At 37.4% G+C, this 12,415-nt stretch overlaps 2 non-coding genes across 2 annotated transcripts; both read right to left on the reverse strand.

The window, feature by feature from the left end:
• Positions 1-6,684: 6,684 nt before the first annotated feature.
• On the reverse strand, positions 6,685-6,756 carry trnaw-cca (transfer RNA tryptophan (anticodon CCA)). Its single transcript has one exon. It is a non-coding gene; the product is annotated as a tRNA-Trp (tRNA).
• Positions 6,757-7,923: 1,167 nt separating this feature from the next.
• Positions 7,924-8,011, reverse strand: trnay-gua (transfer RNA tyrosine (anticodon GUA)). Its single transcript is given in 2 exon segments — positions 7,924-7,959; positions 7,975-8,011. It is a non-coding gene; the product is annotated as a tRNA-Tyr (tRNA).
• Between the last annotated feature and the right edge of the window lie 4,404 nt (positions 8,012-12,415).

Genomic DNA, 12,415 nt, shown 5'->3' on the forward strand with positions numbered 1-12,415 from the left:
CAATAATCCACTAATTATTATTATTATTATTATTATTATTATTATTATTATTATTATTATTATAAAAGCAAAAGAATCCCAGCTTCTGCATAAAAAAAGAAAACTATTGATATAGTGCATCCCCAACACTGGCTGAAGACGCTGTGTGTGTCAGCGGTTATATAGGACAGGACTCGGCGAGCTGCAGGTGAAACTCATTGCTCTGCGCTCCCCGTGCGGAATGCGCGTCTCCTCCCTCCAGACTCGTCACACCGCCTTCTACAGCGGGAAAAAAAACTCCCCTTTACTGTCTTCATACATCCCTCTTAAATCCCAGGAACTGAGTCAGTACTGGGTTTCTCTGTTCGAGATTACAAGCGGAAACAATTAAAGCGCTGAAAGCAGGAAGTTATTTCTGCTCGTAGGCATAAACGTGTAAAAATACATTTTCTGATTCCTAAAACCTAATAAAATCCATGTAAGTCTCCCTTTTGTTCCCAATGCACATAACTGAATATAAACCAGTCAAGTTCAGGTACTTTTCTGATGTATATGAATACACTAGTTCTGGCGCAGCTGTTACAACAAAGATACTTACGAACTATTTTTTTCATACGAGCTCTTGCCGTTTTAAAATTGAATATTTTTTCATTTCGCTAAATCACACGAAACACCAACAACACTCATCATAAGCATCTGACCAATCACATTCCTGAATTTTAAAAGTATTTAGTATTTATTTTTAACTTGTTTTATTTTTAAAAAAAAATGTATACACCTGTTTTACATATCCTTGCCATTTTTGGCATATTGTAAGTGGATTGTAACTTCAAATTGATAATTCCTGATCTTTATAACTGTGTATCATTTCTTTTTACCTTGTTTTAATATGTTTTATTTTTTTTTTGCATTTTATAGAACTTTTTTAATATATTGAGCATTTTAGCATAATTTTAAAATAGGACTATCAATGCTCCTGACTTCTAAAATCTGTATTTATTCTGACATTTTTCTCTCCAACAGCAGATGAGGAGGGATGCATTTGATTTTAAATTGGTTGATTTTAGGGGAAAATGTACATTAATTTCTTTGTACGTATCATCAGTGGGAAACTTGGCATTTTGGGATGAATTGCAATCTTTACTGCGAGACTGATATAGAAATGACGGGAGATTTAAATGACACATTTGATAAATCAGACAGGCACAGTACAACATCTAAACTGGCAGAACCCTCTAAAGTACTGAAATATTTTAGGCACATTCATAATCTACGAGATGTTTGGTGGTTACTGTGTCCTGCTACCCTTTCATATTTTTTAATGTGCATGAATCTGTCCCACTTCTTTTACTAGTTTTTAAGGAAGATTCTGAAATATCTGATTACGAGATCAAGCCAGAAAAAAAATGATGACAATTAGTAAGAAGAAAGATACAATGTATTGACAATGTAATATGCTTTAAAGGATTAAAAGGAAAATAAATACTTTATCTATGCAAACTAATTCAACTGAGCTCCTCTTAACACTATAGCCTGAAGAATTGCCAAAGCACAATGTATCACTTTGGGTGACACTAAGGGAAGAGGAACACAACACTCAAAACCACAAACCACTTATTTTCAACAGCAAAAATATGCTTGAAAATATTTGACAAAAAAAAAGAAACCTTACACGCATGGAAACCAATATTTATCTGCTAGGGTAGAATGCAGCAGAGAACAGTAGGGCAGAAGGTTAGTGTAACTCTATAGTGCATCACAGAGGCCGGTCTCTTCCCCTCATTATGCAGGCTGAGTTGTTCACAGTGAACTGTCCTCCAGCGATAGTCAGCTGCAATCACTGACATCAGACATGATGTTAATACTCTGACAGCACTTTGGCTGATTTGGTTAATGCGTTTTCCTATTAAACAGGAGATCTTGAGTTCAAATCCCAGTGGTGTCTTTCTTCCTGTCTTGTCTTATAGAATGTATCACTATGGATGATCACGTGCGGCTTGATTTTGTTAAATGCAAGTTTTCATTTTCTTTCTAGAACAACTTGCTTTTCATGAAATTCATACAGCTTGCGAAAGATGAAACACAGATCTTGCTTATCAGTGCAAAACAAATATCACAGGCCGGCAAGAATAAAGTATTTTTTTTTACAAAAAGCTTGCAAATGGAGAAAAGGGATGCACGTGAGTCTCTGGGAGCTGTTAATTGAAAGGTTAGTGGTTCGAGCCCATTTCTCATTATTCTACTTAATTGGATTTCTTAGTAAAACCTTAACCCACTTGATATTTGCAGGAAATGCAGTTTTTTTGTGTGACGAACTACAACAAGTAAACAAGTGAGTACATTAGTCATTATCACTGGGAATGACCAGTCATGGCCAACATTCAAGGGAATCGTATTCAGTCACGGACTTTGACCTTCAAATGGTTGGCGGGAGAATTCATTTATACTCTCGTTGCACCCTTAGTTAAAATATTTAAAATTACAACACAGATTTGTTGGAGAACTTGAAAAGCAAAAAAGACAGTTGGACAGCATGATTATGTTAGGACTGTACATTTGTATTTCAATACTTTTGTATATTTATCTTAATTTTAATATAGATGTAACCATAAATGCTGTTCTATATATATATAAAGATTGTTGTATTTTATAATATTTTAGCAGAGGGCACAAGGGGGTCTATTATACCTTGCGAAACATCCAAGACAACTATAATAGAGGCTCATATTTTAATAAAATTTGCTTTAAAAGAAAACCAAAATTTGTATGAAATCATCCCTCAATATCGACGTTCAGTTGAAGGATTTGAAGAAGCAACAGCGATAGGTGAGTACATTGATTTTGGACCCATGTTTGCATCTGAATAATCTTTCCTCCTGGAAAGAATTAAAAACAGGTCTGTTTTGAGTCTCATGATGATTCTCTTCTGGATCTGAAAAAAAAAAACAGTGCAAATTTGTTTCCGATGTATTTTTCAATTTTATCAGATTTTTTCAGGTGAATGCAGTCGATACGTTCAAGTTTTTATATGATGACAGGACCTACACTTAGGGCTCAGTACTGATAACACTGCTGATATTGATGGAGTAGAAATAAGTGATGTATTGGCAGCTTTATCTGAGGCGAGAAGTCCTAGAACACCTACAAAAATGTTAGGATTCAGAGGAAGAAATATTTTTCTACCTCACCCAATCCTGCTGCATTAACGAGGCTGAAGTTGGCTGCTTATTCGCCAGCTTCTTATTCGCGTTTTTCGTTCCACCTTAAGTGCTGCTGCTGTGATGTTATGCCGCCTTTCGCCTGTAGATGGCTCTCTATAGTCATTTTTAAAAATACTAATCCGAGTTGATTACTGCACATATCCTCAGTAAAGGGGAATATGTAAGTAATGATTATCCAATGCATTTTTGCATTTTTGTATGAAACACATTTCAGAAAATCGAAAACCAATTTTCAAAACTCACAATAACACAAACTGGCATGTTAGACAACAAGTAAATAAGACAAAGGCAAAACGTGAATTCTCAAAGTCTCAAAATCTTGCATTTTGCAAGAAATGTTATTATAGCAGTTTAAAATGGGACATTTAGAACATGGCATATGAGAATATATGGTTAACGGAGGATGAGCAAAGGGTGATGACACTTTCTGCTTATTGCTATGACCCTCCCTCCTGATTATAAAATCGTCTCATAATTCTGCCACTGAGGTGTGAGACACAGTGTAACAGACTCTCAAAATCCTGAACTTCAGGAAATGTTGCTGTACCATTTTTAAAATATGACCCTCTGAATGTGGCATGAGAGAATTTATAGGGAAAAGCTAATTGCTCTTTCTGTTGTATTGCGATGGCCCCTGTTTAGAAAAAAACATCTCAGAATTCTGACACAAAGGTGTGAGACACAATGTAACAAATTATGAAAATCATGAAGCATAAGAAAATTTACTGTACCATTTTTTTAATATGACCCTCTGAACATGGCATGTGAGGATTTATAGTCAACAAAATAGCACCCCTTCTGCTGAATTACTTTTTCCCTCCTTCCTCGTTACCAAAACATCTTAGTATTCTGACACTAAGGTAAGAGAGACAAAATCACTCATCACGAACATTTGTAATTACAAAACTTCACTGTTGCATTTCTGCGTTGTGACATTCTGAACATGGCATGTTAAAGTATATAGAAAACCTAGATCAGAACAGGTTAAATGTAATTCATAGTGATTTATATTTTTTTAATTCTTTCTAAATGAAAAAATATGTTTTTCAGTGATTATGACACTTCAGTATTACATAAAATATGCTTCAATGCCAAAATAAATAATAATGGAAAAAATACCCACAGTGGACATTCATAGTTGTGATAATAGGAATGTTATATATCAGGTGGGTAGCTGTGTCAGCATGCGTAGGCTGCATAGGAAAACGTAAAGGATTATTCCATGCTGAAAAGAGAAGAAAGGAAACATAACGTGTTGGCCGTGGAGCCTTCTTCAGGTGTGAGAAAGACAGGGCTGTAAGCAAAGATAATTTCCTTTATCTTTGCTTACTGCAGTTTAAAGACTTTAGGAAGTTTTACGGCTAACAGCTCCACATCAACTTCCTTTTATAACTAACCTCATCAGATCCCTCAACTCCCAACTCTTCCAATTTCTCACTTCAGAGAAGGATAAAAAACTCAATCATCCTCTACAGAGAAAAACCATCAACACCCCTACCACCTCCACCAATCCTAACCTAATCCTTGTTTTTACTATACCCTCTGACCTTTCCCTTTCACCCCTTTACATCCTCAGCTAACTTATTTTAAAATTACAATAGACTGTATAGTATGTATGTTTAAAATTAAGGTAAATATGTCAAAATATCAAAATCCAACTGCACAGTGCTATCGTAACAATGCTTGTCAAGTTATCAAACAAACCTGCATTGTATTTTTAAAATATTTCAGCAGAGGATTCAACTGGAGTTTAAATGAAGATTCGACGATAATTTTTTCTGGGGAGTTGCAATGTTGGGCATTATTGGACATTTCCCGGTGACCCTGACACGTGTTAAACACTCGCATTTCCATGGTTATGGTTTCGCTGAGAAATCCAATTGACTTAAGACAACGTTTATACTGCAGAAGAATCCCAGCCCTGGGTGGACTCGAACCACCAACCTTTCAGTTAAAAGCCAAATGCGCTAACCGATTGCGCCAAGTTTTCGGTTAAAAAAAAAGCTCTCTTACCGTTTATTTTGCCAGACGGTAATATTTCTTCTGCACTGATAACCAAGAATTGAATTTCAGTTTTCGCAAGCTGTGTGAATTTAATCAAAAACAAGTTTTCCAGAAAGGAAATGAACACATGCATTTAACGAAATCAAGCCCTTTGTGATTGCCCGAAATGATACGTTCTGTACTACAAGATAGGAAGAAAGACACGGCTGGGATTTGAATCCCGGTTCTTTTGTTTAACAGAGAAGCGCTTTAACCAACTAGGCTACGGTGACAGGACAACCATCCCCTTTTACAGCCGCTTGGACACACCGCTCTGAGACATCTGCGTTCAGTAAGCGCTGAACCTGCGCTCAGAACAAATTGCCTCTTTTACATAGCAGCCCCGACACTGAGAAACGAAGAGAACTGGCTTTTATCTGGCATTTTCATGCCCAATGCGTTTGATATCTCCCAAGGGCGACAGAGTTCTTTTGCGACACTAGCTTTGATAAAAAAACGAGAAATCGTGCAAGGGAAAAATGTCTTTTTTTCATAGAGAAAACGTGCACCAGGAAATGTTGTGTTGAGAAGAAATGATTTAACATGATACGTGACCTAATTTATCGGAGCAATTGCTCAACCAGCAAGGTCTGGAGAGGTTGGAGAGTCTGGTGGATGTGATAATTATACGGTGTTGTGAAAGAAAACAGTATTTCTTTGAATTCTCAGTCAATCGGAATTTCAGTGCGAAACATAAACCCCTTGTCTGATTTAAAGAGATTATATTTTAAAACTCATAAAAAATCAGAAAACACATGTTTCTCACCTTGAAATTTTAGACGGAGCGGTGCATTACTAGTAGCGGCGCTGAGCACACTATGGGGAAATTCAGGGTATGTGAAATCCCAGCGGTTTAATAAACAACGCGTCTGATTTCGGATCATAGGATTGTAGGTTCGACTTCTACCTGGCTTGTGTAAATTTTATTCAAGCTCCTCAGTAATAGATGTATATTATGTAATGAACCGCACCTGAAAGCAAACGTTGGGTCTGTTTCCTTTGTTTTCCAGCATGAAATAGCAAATCGTTACAAAAAGCACCTGCTAATGTCCAATAGCGGTTTTTTTTTTCAAATTACATTTTCAGGCTTCAGACACTTTTTAATAAAACAAAAGTGTCCGGAAACTCATTAACTTTCAGGTTTGCTTGAACCTGTATTAAAAAAAGTTATCTGAAACTTCCGGGATTCCATTATCTGATGTAGCTGTCTCTAAAGTTGGACGTGATGTTAAGCAGATGTGAACTGTGCCTTTTCTCTTAAAAAAATACAAAGTTCTTTTTTTCCCCTTCACTCCAATGCTGGAGACTGTAAGCCTCTGTGAGCTCCACACTGCGTGTCCTGTACTGCTCTATGTACTAATCTATGTGGTGTACAGATAGAACTCAACTGCATGGTGTGAATTCCGTGTTCAGGACCAGCAGAACCTGAAAAAGTAACAGCTGACCTCGACGTGATTTGAACACGCAGCCTTCTGATCTGGAGTCAGACGCGCTACCGTTGCGCCACGAAGTCACGGCTGTCCGTGCCTTTGAATTCCCCAAAGGAGACAAATCAGCTTCACAAAAAAAAAATCTCATGTGAAGTGCGCAGCTCTTCCGAAGAGAGTCTTTTCTTCCCAGACCACATTTTATTCTTCCTGCGCAGCTCTTGTGCAGGTGTTGTTCTCAATTACAGATCCAGGAACACTGATTGTTTTTTCTATTTTTTTAAATTAAGTACCCCATGGTGCAACGGTAGCACGTCTGACTCTAAATCCCCAAGTTCATTTTCAAAGTATATCGGAGTCAACTGATACTGATCAGGTTCTGCTGCTACTGAACCCGCAGTCTTCACCTTAAAGTTCAATTCCCCAAGCCTTTTGACCTTATATGTCCATCCCTTCTCGTCAAAACTCGTATTTTCACAGGGTACCCTTCAGAAATCGCAGTATAGAATGAAAAAACTCCAGTAGATCTCGGCCGCTGTTGGTGATTTTCCTTTTAAAATAAATTAATCTCTGGAAATTTTACGGAGTGTATCACTTTCACTGAGACCGAGAAGTGTTAAGCTGTACATGCGTCTTTGTGGCTCAGTTGTTAACCAAAAGGGTGGTGGTTTGAGCCCTTCCAGGGACGCTACGAGCCTTTTAACGTACACACCCTCCTCACTTCATTTCTCCACGGCCGGTCTTGTATCGCTAACAAATACAGAGCCCGTAGGAGGCAGTAAGCTCGCATATATATAGCTCACTGTGTATATAATGAAGAAGCAGAAGTTAGTTTCTCATCTGCGCGTTACAGAGCCTTACGCATCTCGTAGTGTACCAACAGCTAGGGTTTGATCCCTGCACGGGCTATTAGTTGAAAGGCCATTGTAAATGACGTAGATAGATAGATACTTTATTGATCCCGTGAGGGAAATTAATAAAGCTTATCCAGCTGGCTTTTATGTTTCACACTAAATTGCGATCTTGAAACCAAAATGAAATTGACATTTGTACTGTATGTTTTTTTTAATTACAAAGCAAACAGAGTATTCCCTTAATTCAAAGATCAGATATTGGCCAAAACAAGACAATCAGACGTGGGCTGACTTTGGAACAGGAGCCTCTGCTTCGTCGTTTATTGAGCTTTTGATCAATGTCTGAGAGAAAAAGATTCGCTCTTTTTACTCTTTGATTAAAGTACACAAAAAGCAACTTCCTTCGAGCCGGAACCGAACCAGCGACCTAAGGATTCCCTGCTGACTCCACTACAGTCCTCCGCTCTACCAACTGAGCTATCAAAGGGTTGTCAAATGCTCCTTGGCACATACTGCCCAATGTAGTGAAATGTTCCGGGTGATTTAAATCCCAGTTCGACATCAAGTTTCCAACTCGTTTCCTTAGTCTTGTTTACCTTGAATTTAAGCCACGAACCAGGATTCTACTGTATAAACTTCCGGGAATATTACAAAATGTTTGATGGGGCATCAATCATTCCAGGCGGAAATGGACTCCTTTTTGTTTCTCGAGGGATCATATTAAACATTGCATTAGTATCGAGAGGAGGATCACCATGAAACACAAAACAAACAGTTTCATTCTGTCTTTTTTAGAAAGTAGCGTTTGTGCTACATTAATTATATTTTCGTGGAAATATAGAAGTTGTAAATGTTAAAATTTATATTTGAATCGAAATGTGGTTTTGAGTTAAATATTAGCGGGATCATGTGATTAGTTTGTTTGTCATTACAATATATATTGCCATTTTACTAGAATTTGTAACTGAAATTTACTAGTTGTGTTTTTATGATGATTAGCCATTTGTTGATTACAATATTGTATATAATGTATAATTTGAACTACATATTTTTCAGGTGTGAATAATTGTATATTTTAAGAATAAATTTCTAAAACAAATCATTGGCTTTATTTACTAGTTTCTACACCTATAAAACATTTATTTGATGTATAATAGACCTTTAACTATATATGTATATTAGTCCTCTAAATTTATCCGTATAATAGAACTCCAACCATTTATATATAATCATAGATGTCTAATTGACATATAACAATATACGTATACTAGAATTTCATTGTAGACCAGTTACGGAGCACATTTATACGTCTAAAGTATGCGTTTAATAGTCGTATATTCTACTTCTTTTGCCAACTGGGATGTGCCGATTTTAATTTAACAAAGCTAGATACACAGTTTGTTTCTCGAAAGCGTGTTATGTAAAAAAGATACTTTGCTAAGGATACAACGGGTGTATAAATGAATTCTCCTGACAGCCAGTTGAAGATAAAATTCCACACGTGAAAATGGTTTTCTTGGACATTGACAGGTACTTAATTGTTTACTTGTAGTTCCACATGAGTAAAATAGATATTTCCTGCAAATTTCAAGAGGGCTTGCGAAGAAATCCCATCAAGCTTTAGCAGAGATTATGGTTACAGCGGAACAGTCTGAAGCTCGTCCCTTAGTGGGTTTGAACCACCAGCCCTTCATTTAACAGCTGCACAGAGACACACTCCCGTTGCTTTTTGCTGTTCACACGTTTGTAGTTAAAGAATTATAAAATACTGACATTTTCCTGCCAGCCGGCAGTATTTCTTCTGCACTGACCATGAATAACCAATAACTTTATTTCATCTTTCGCAGTCTGTAATCCACAGAAAATGAAGTGAATACTTGTATTAAGCTAAATCAAGCCGACGGAGATGCACTGCCATTGTTTTTCTCCACTTTTCGTTAAAAGGAGAAAAATCACTGACATTTTCTTGCGGTATTTCTTCTGTCCTGATTTGCAAGACTTATATTTTATATAAGTTGTATGAATTTCTTGAAGTTCAGAAACAACTTGTTCCACAAAGGAAATGAACACTTGGTTCAAAGTAAATCAAGACGTATGTATCTCTCGCTGCGTGTGCTCTTATCTGTCCATCTCTCTACTTTTCTCTCACTCTGACAGTCTGTGCAGAGTTTCTGAAGGGGATGTAACACCACTTGGCAAACAGAAAAATTATCAGAGGCAGAATAAAAAATCATTATTCTCTTTTCAGTCAGATTCACAGCTCAGAGACAATCGGACAGAAGCTCCATACTTCTTTTTATCCGTCAATCCAGAACCAGAGGACATTCAGACAATCAGTGCTGTTACATGAATAATATCAGGCAGAACAGCCTGGACTCAGGTTACATCTCCCCATTTTCTCCTTCCTCACAGCCACTTAGAGACAGAGAAGAGCTCCTGGTTCTCCTCTCTGTGAACTGGGCTCAAGACTCACTGATCTGTCAGCTGTGGACTCTGTTCCAGGTCAGAAGCAAGAAGCTTCTATTAACCCTTTCCAGGACCTCCAGCCCTTCAGTATTACTTTCTTTACTGTATGTCAGTCTCCAAACATGTTTTATAAATGTTTTATAACACACGTGAGTGTGGAATTATCTTTTTATGTAATAAACACAAGTAGTGACACTTTGGTCAGTACACTGTATATTGATTATTAGTAGCCAATGGGCCGATGGTCGTGTCTACAGTAGTGACCAGTTGACCAGTCTGTAGCTCTCAGCAGTGGGACTCAGATCACACAGAAGAAGGCCTGTCTGTGTGTGATTCCACACCAGCCCAGGGAATCACCAGCTCTCATATGTCTCTCACAGGTGTCTCACAGTCTTATAAATTTACAATTAGATGAATTATTGTAACAGGTAATCAGACTACCTATGGAACTGAGAGCAGGCTGGAAATAAAACCTCCTGGCTTCTATACTCTGATGATTCGTTTAAAACATTTAAAAGCACTTATTACAGGGACTTGTGCTCGTTCTCTACTGCTCCACACGGGTACGCCTTGTAACACATTAATCTGTGAAGTAAACTATTTTTTTTCCTGTTTAATGAATTTCATTCCTTGGTTTGTCGCTCTCCTTTTACAACTGTTATGATTCGCTTCTCTTCACAGCCCGGTGTGTTCTTTTTTGGGGGGGATGTTATATCTGTAAGAAAAGCCCCCCAGGCTCCGGACAGGAGTCTCCTCCAGCGGAGACGCGCTCTGCTCTGTTACAAAGAGCGCTGTGACATCACAGACACCAGCCTGAGCGCCTGGATCAGAGAGCAAGACCGCGGGAGGCACAGGGTGCGCACGGAGGAGAGTTATTGATCACTTATCTATCGAAAACCAATTAATTCAATTAAAAAACCGTAGAATAAACAATTAGCTTCACCGATTGGTGAGTACTGATTCTTTTTCTGGTTTTGATCCTGTTCTAAATATCTAGAAAACAGTCAATAAAGACTGTATCGATCAATTACTGTAGTGCGTTTAGTGTAAAAAATGTTCAAACCGAAATTAAACAATGATTATTCTTATTATTATTTAGGTAACTGTATCCTAGAGCTAAAAAAATATATTCCAAGTTGATAAATGTATGTAAGTAACAGTTTACATGTATTTTTTCCAGTGTTTATAAATCATAAGTATGGTAACCACGGGGACAGGCGCCATGTCACTGTGCGCGTCTAGGTGTATCGCGTTCGTCACAAAGAGCGATGTGACGTCATGGGTAGCAACAAATACTAATACTAGTGTATTCATATTAATATTAATGAGAGTACAACTGGTTGTTTTAATGCTAGTGTTCATGTGAGTATTAATGATGATAGCGCTACTGATAGTTTTAGTTTTAATGTTCATATTCATGTTAATATTAAATATAATTATAGTGTTACTGTTAGAGAATTAACAGTAGTAGTAGTAGTTTTAATACTACTGTTATTCTAGCATTACTGTTATTCTCTTTGGGGGAATTAAAAGCACATGTGGCGAGTGACCTCGTGGTGCAACGGTAGCGACATCATGTCCGACTTTAGAGACAGTGATATCAGAGAATGGAAGTTTCAGACCTTGTTTTTTTTTACAGGTTCAAGCAAACCTGAAAGTTAGAAAGTGTTTGGTCACTTTTGTATGAAAAAGTGTCTGAAGCCTGTAATTATAATTTGCCCTTTTTTAATTGTGGTTGAAATCCACTCCCATGTACCAAGACCTTACAGTATATTCATGTTTACTTAAATGACTAACTATTGGACTATTGGACATTAGTTGGTGTTTTTTTTTTTTGTAACTATTTGCTATTTCATGCAGGAAAGAAAGGAACCCAGACCCAACGTTTGCTTTCAGGTGGGGTTCATTTACATAACGGACATCTATTTCTGAGGAGCCTGATTTGAATCACACAACCCCCGGTAGAAGTCGAATCGACAATCTTATAAACCGAAATCAGACGCGTTATCCATTAAACCACTAGCCCGTCACGTAAATTAATTGCACCATGGTGAGTTCAGTGCCGCTACTAGTAATACCCCACCCCCATCTTAAATTTCTAAGTGAGAAACGTGTTTTCTACATTTTTTTTTAGTTTTAAAAAATCATCACTTTTAAGCAGACAAAGCCTTTATGTATCGCTCTGAATTTCTAATTGATTTAGAATTCCAAGACAAAAGCGTTTCATTCCACAGCGGCGTGAAATGATCACGTCTTTCACTCTACTTCTCTCTAGTAGTAAAGCAGATCTTGCTTGGTGAGCATTTCCTCCGGTAAATTAGGTCACTTTTCATGTTAACTCACTTCTTCTAAACACAACATTTCCCGGTGCATGTTTTCTCCATGAAAAAAGACATTTTCCCTTACATGATTTCTCGTTTTGTTT

The sequence above is a fragment of the Lepisosteus oculatus genome, chromosome 14 (assembly GCF_040954835.1).
Source record: "Lepisosteus oculatus isolate fLepOcu1 chromosome 14, fLepOcu1.hap2, whole genome shotgun sequence".
NCBI classification, from domain to species: Eukaryota; Metazoa; Chordata; class Actinopteri; order Semionotiformes; family Lepisosteidae; genus Lepisosteus; species Lepisosteus oculatus.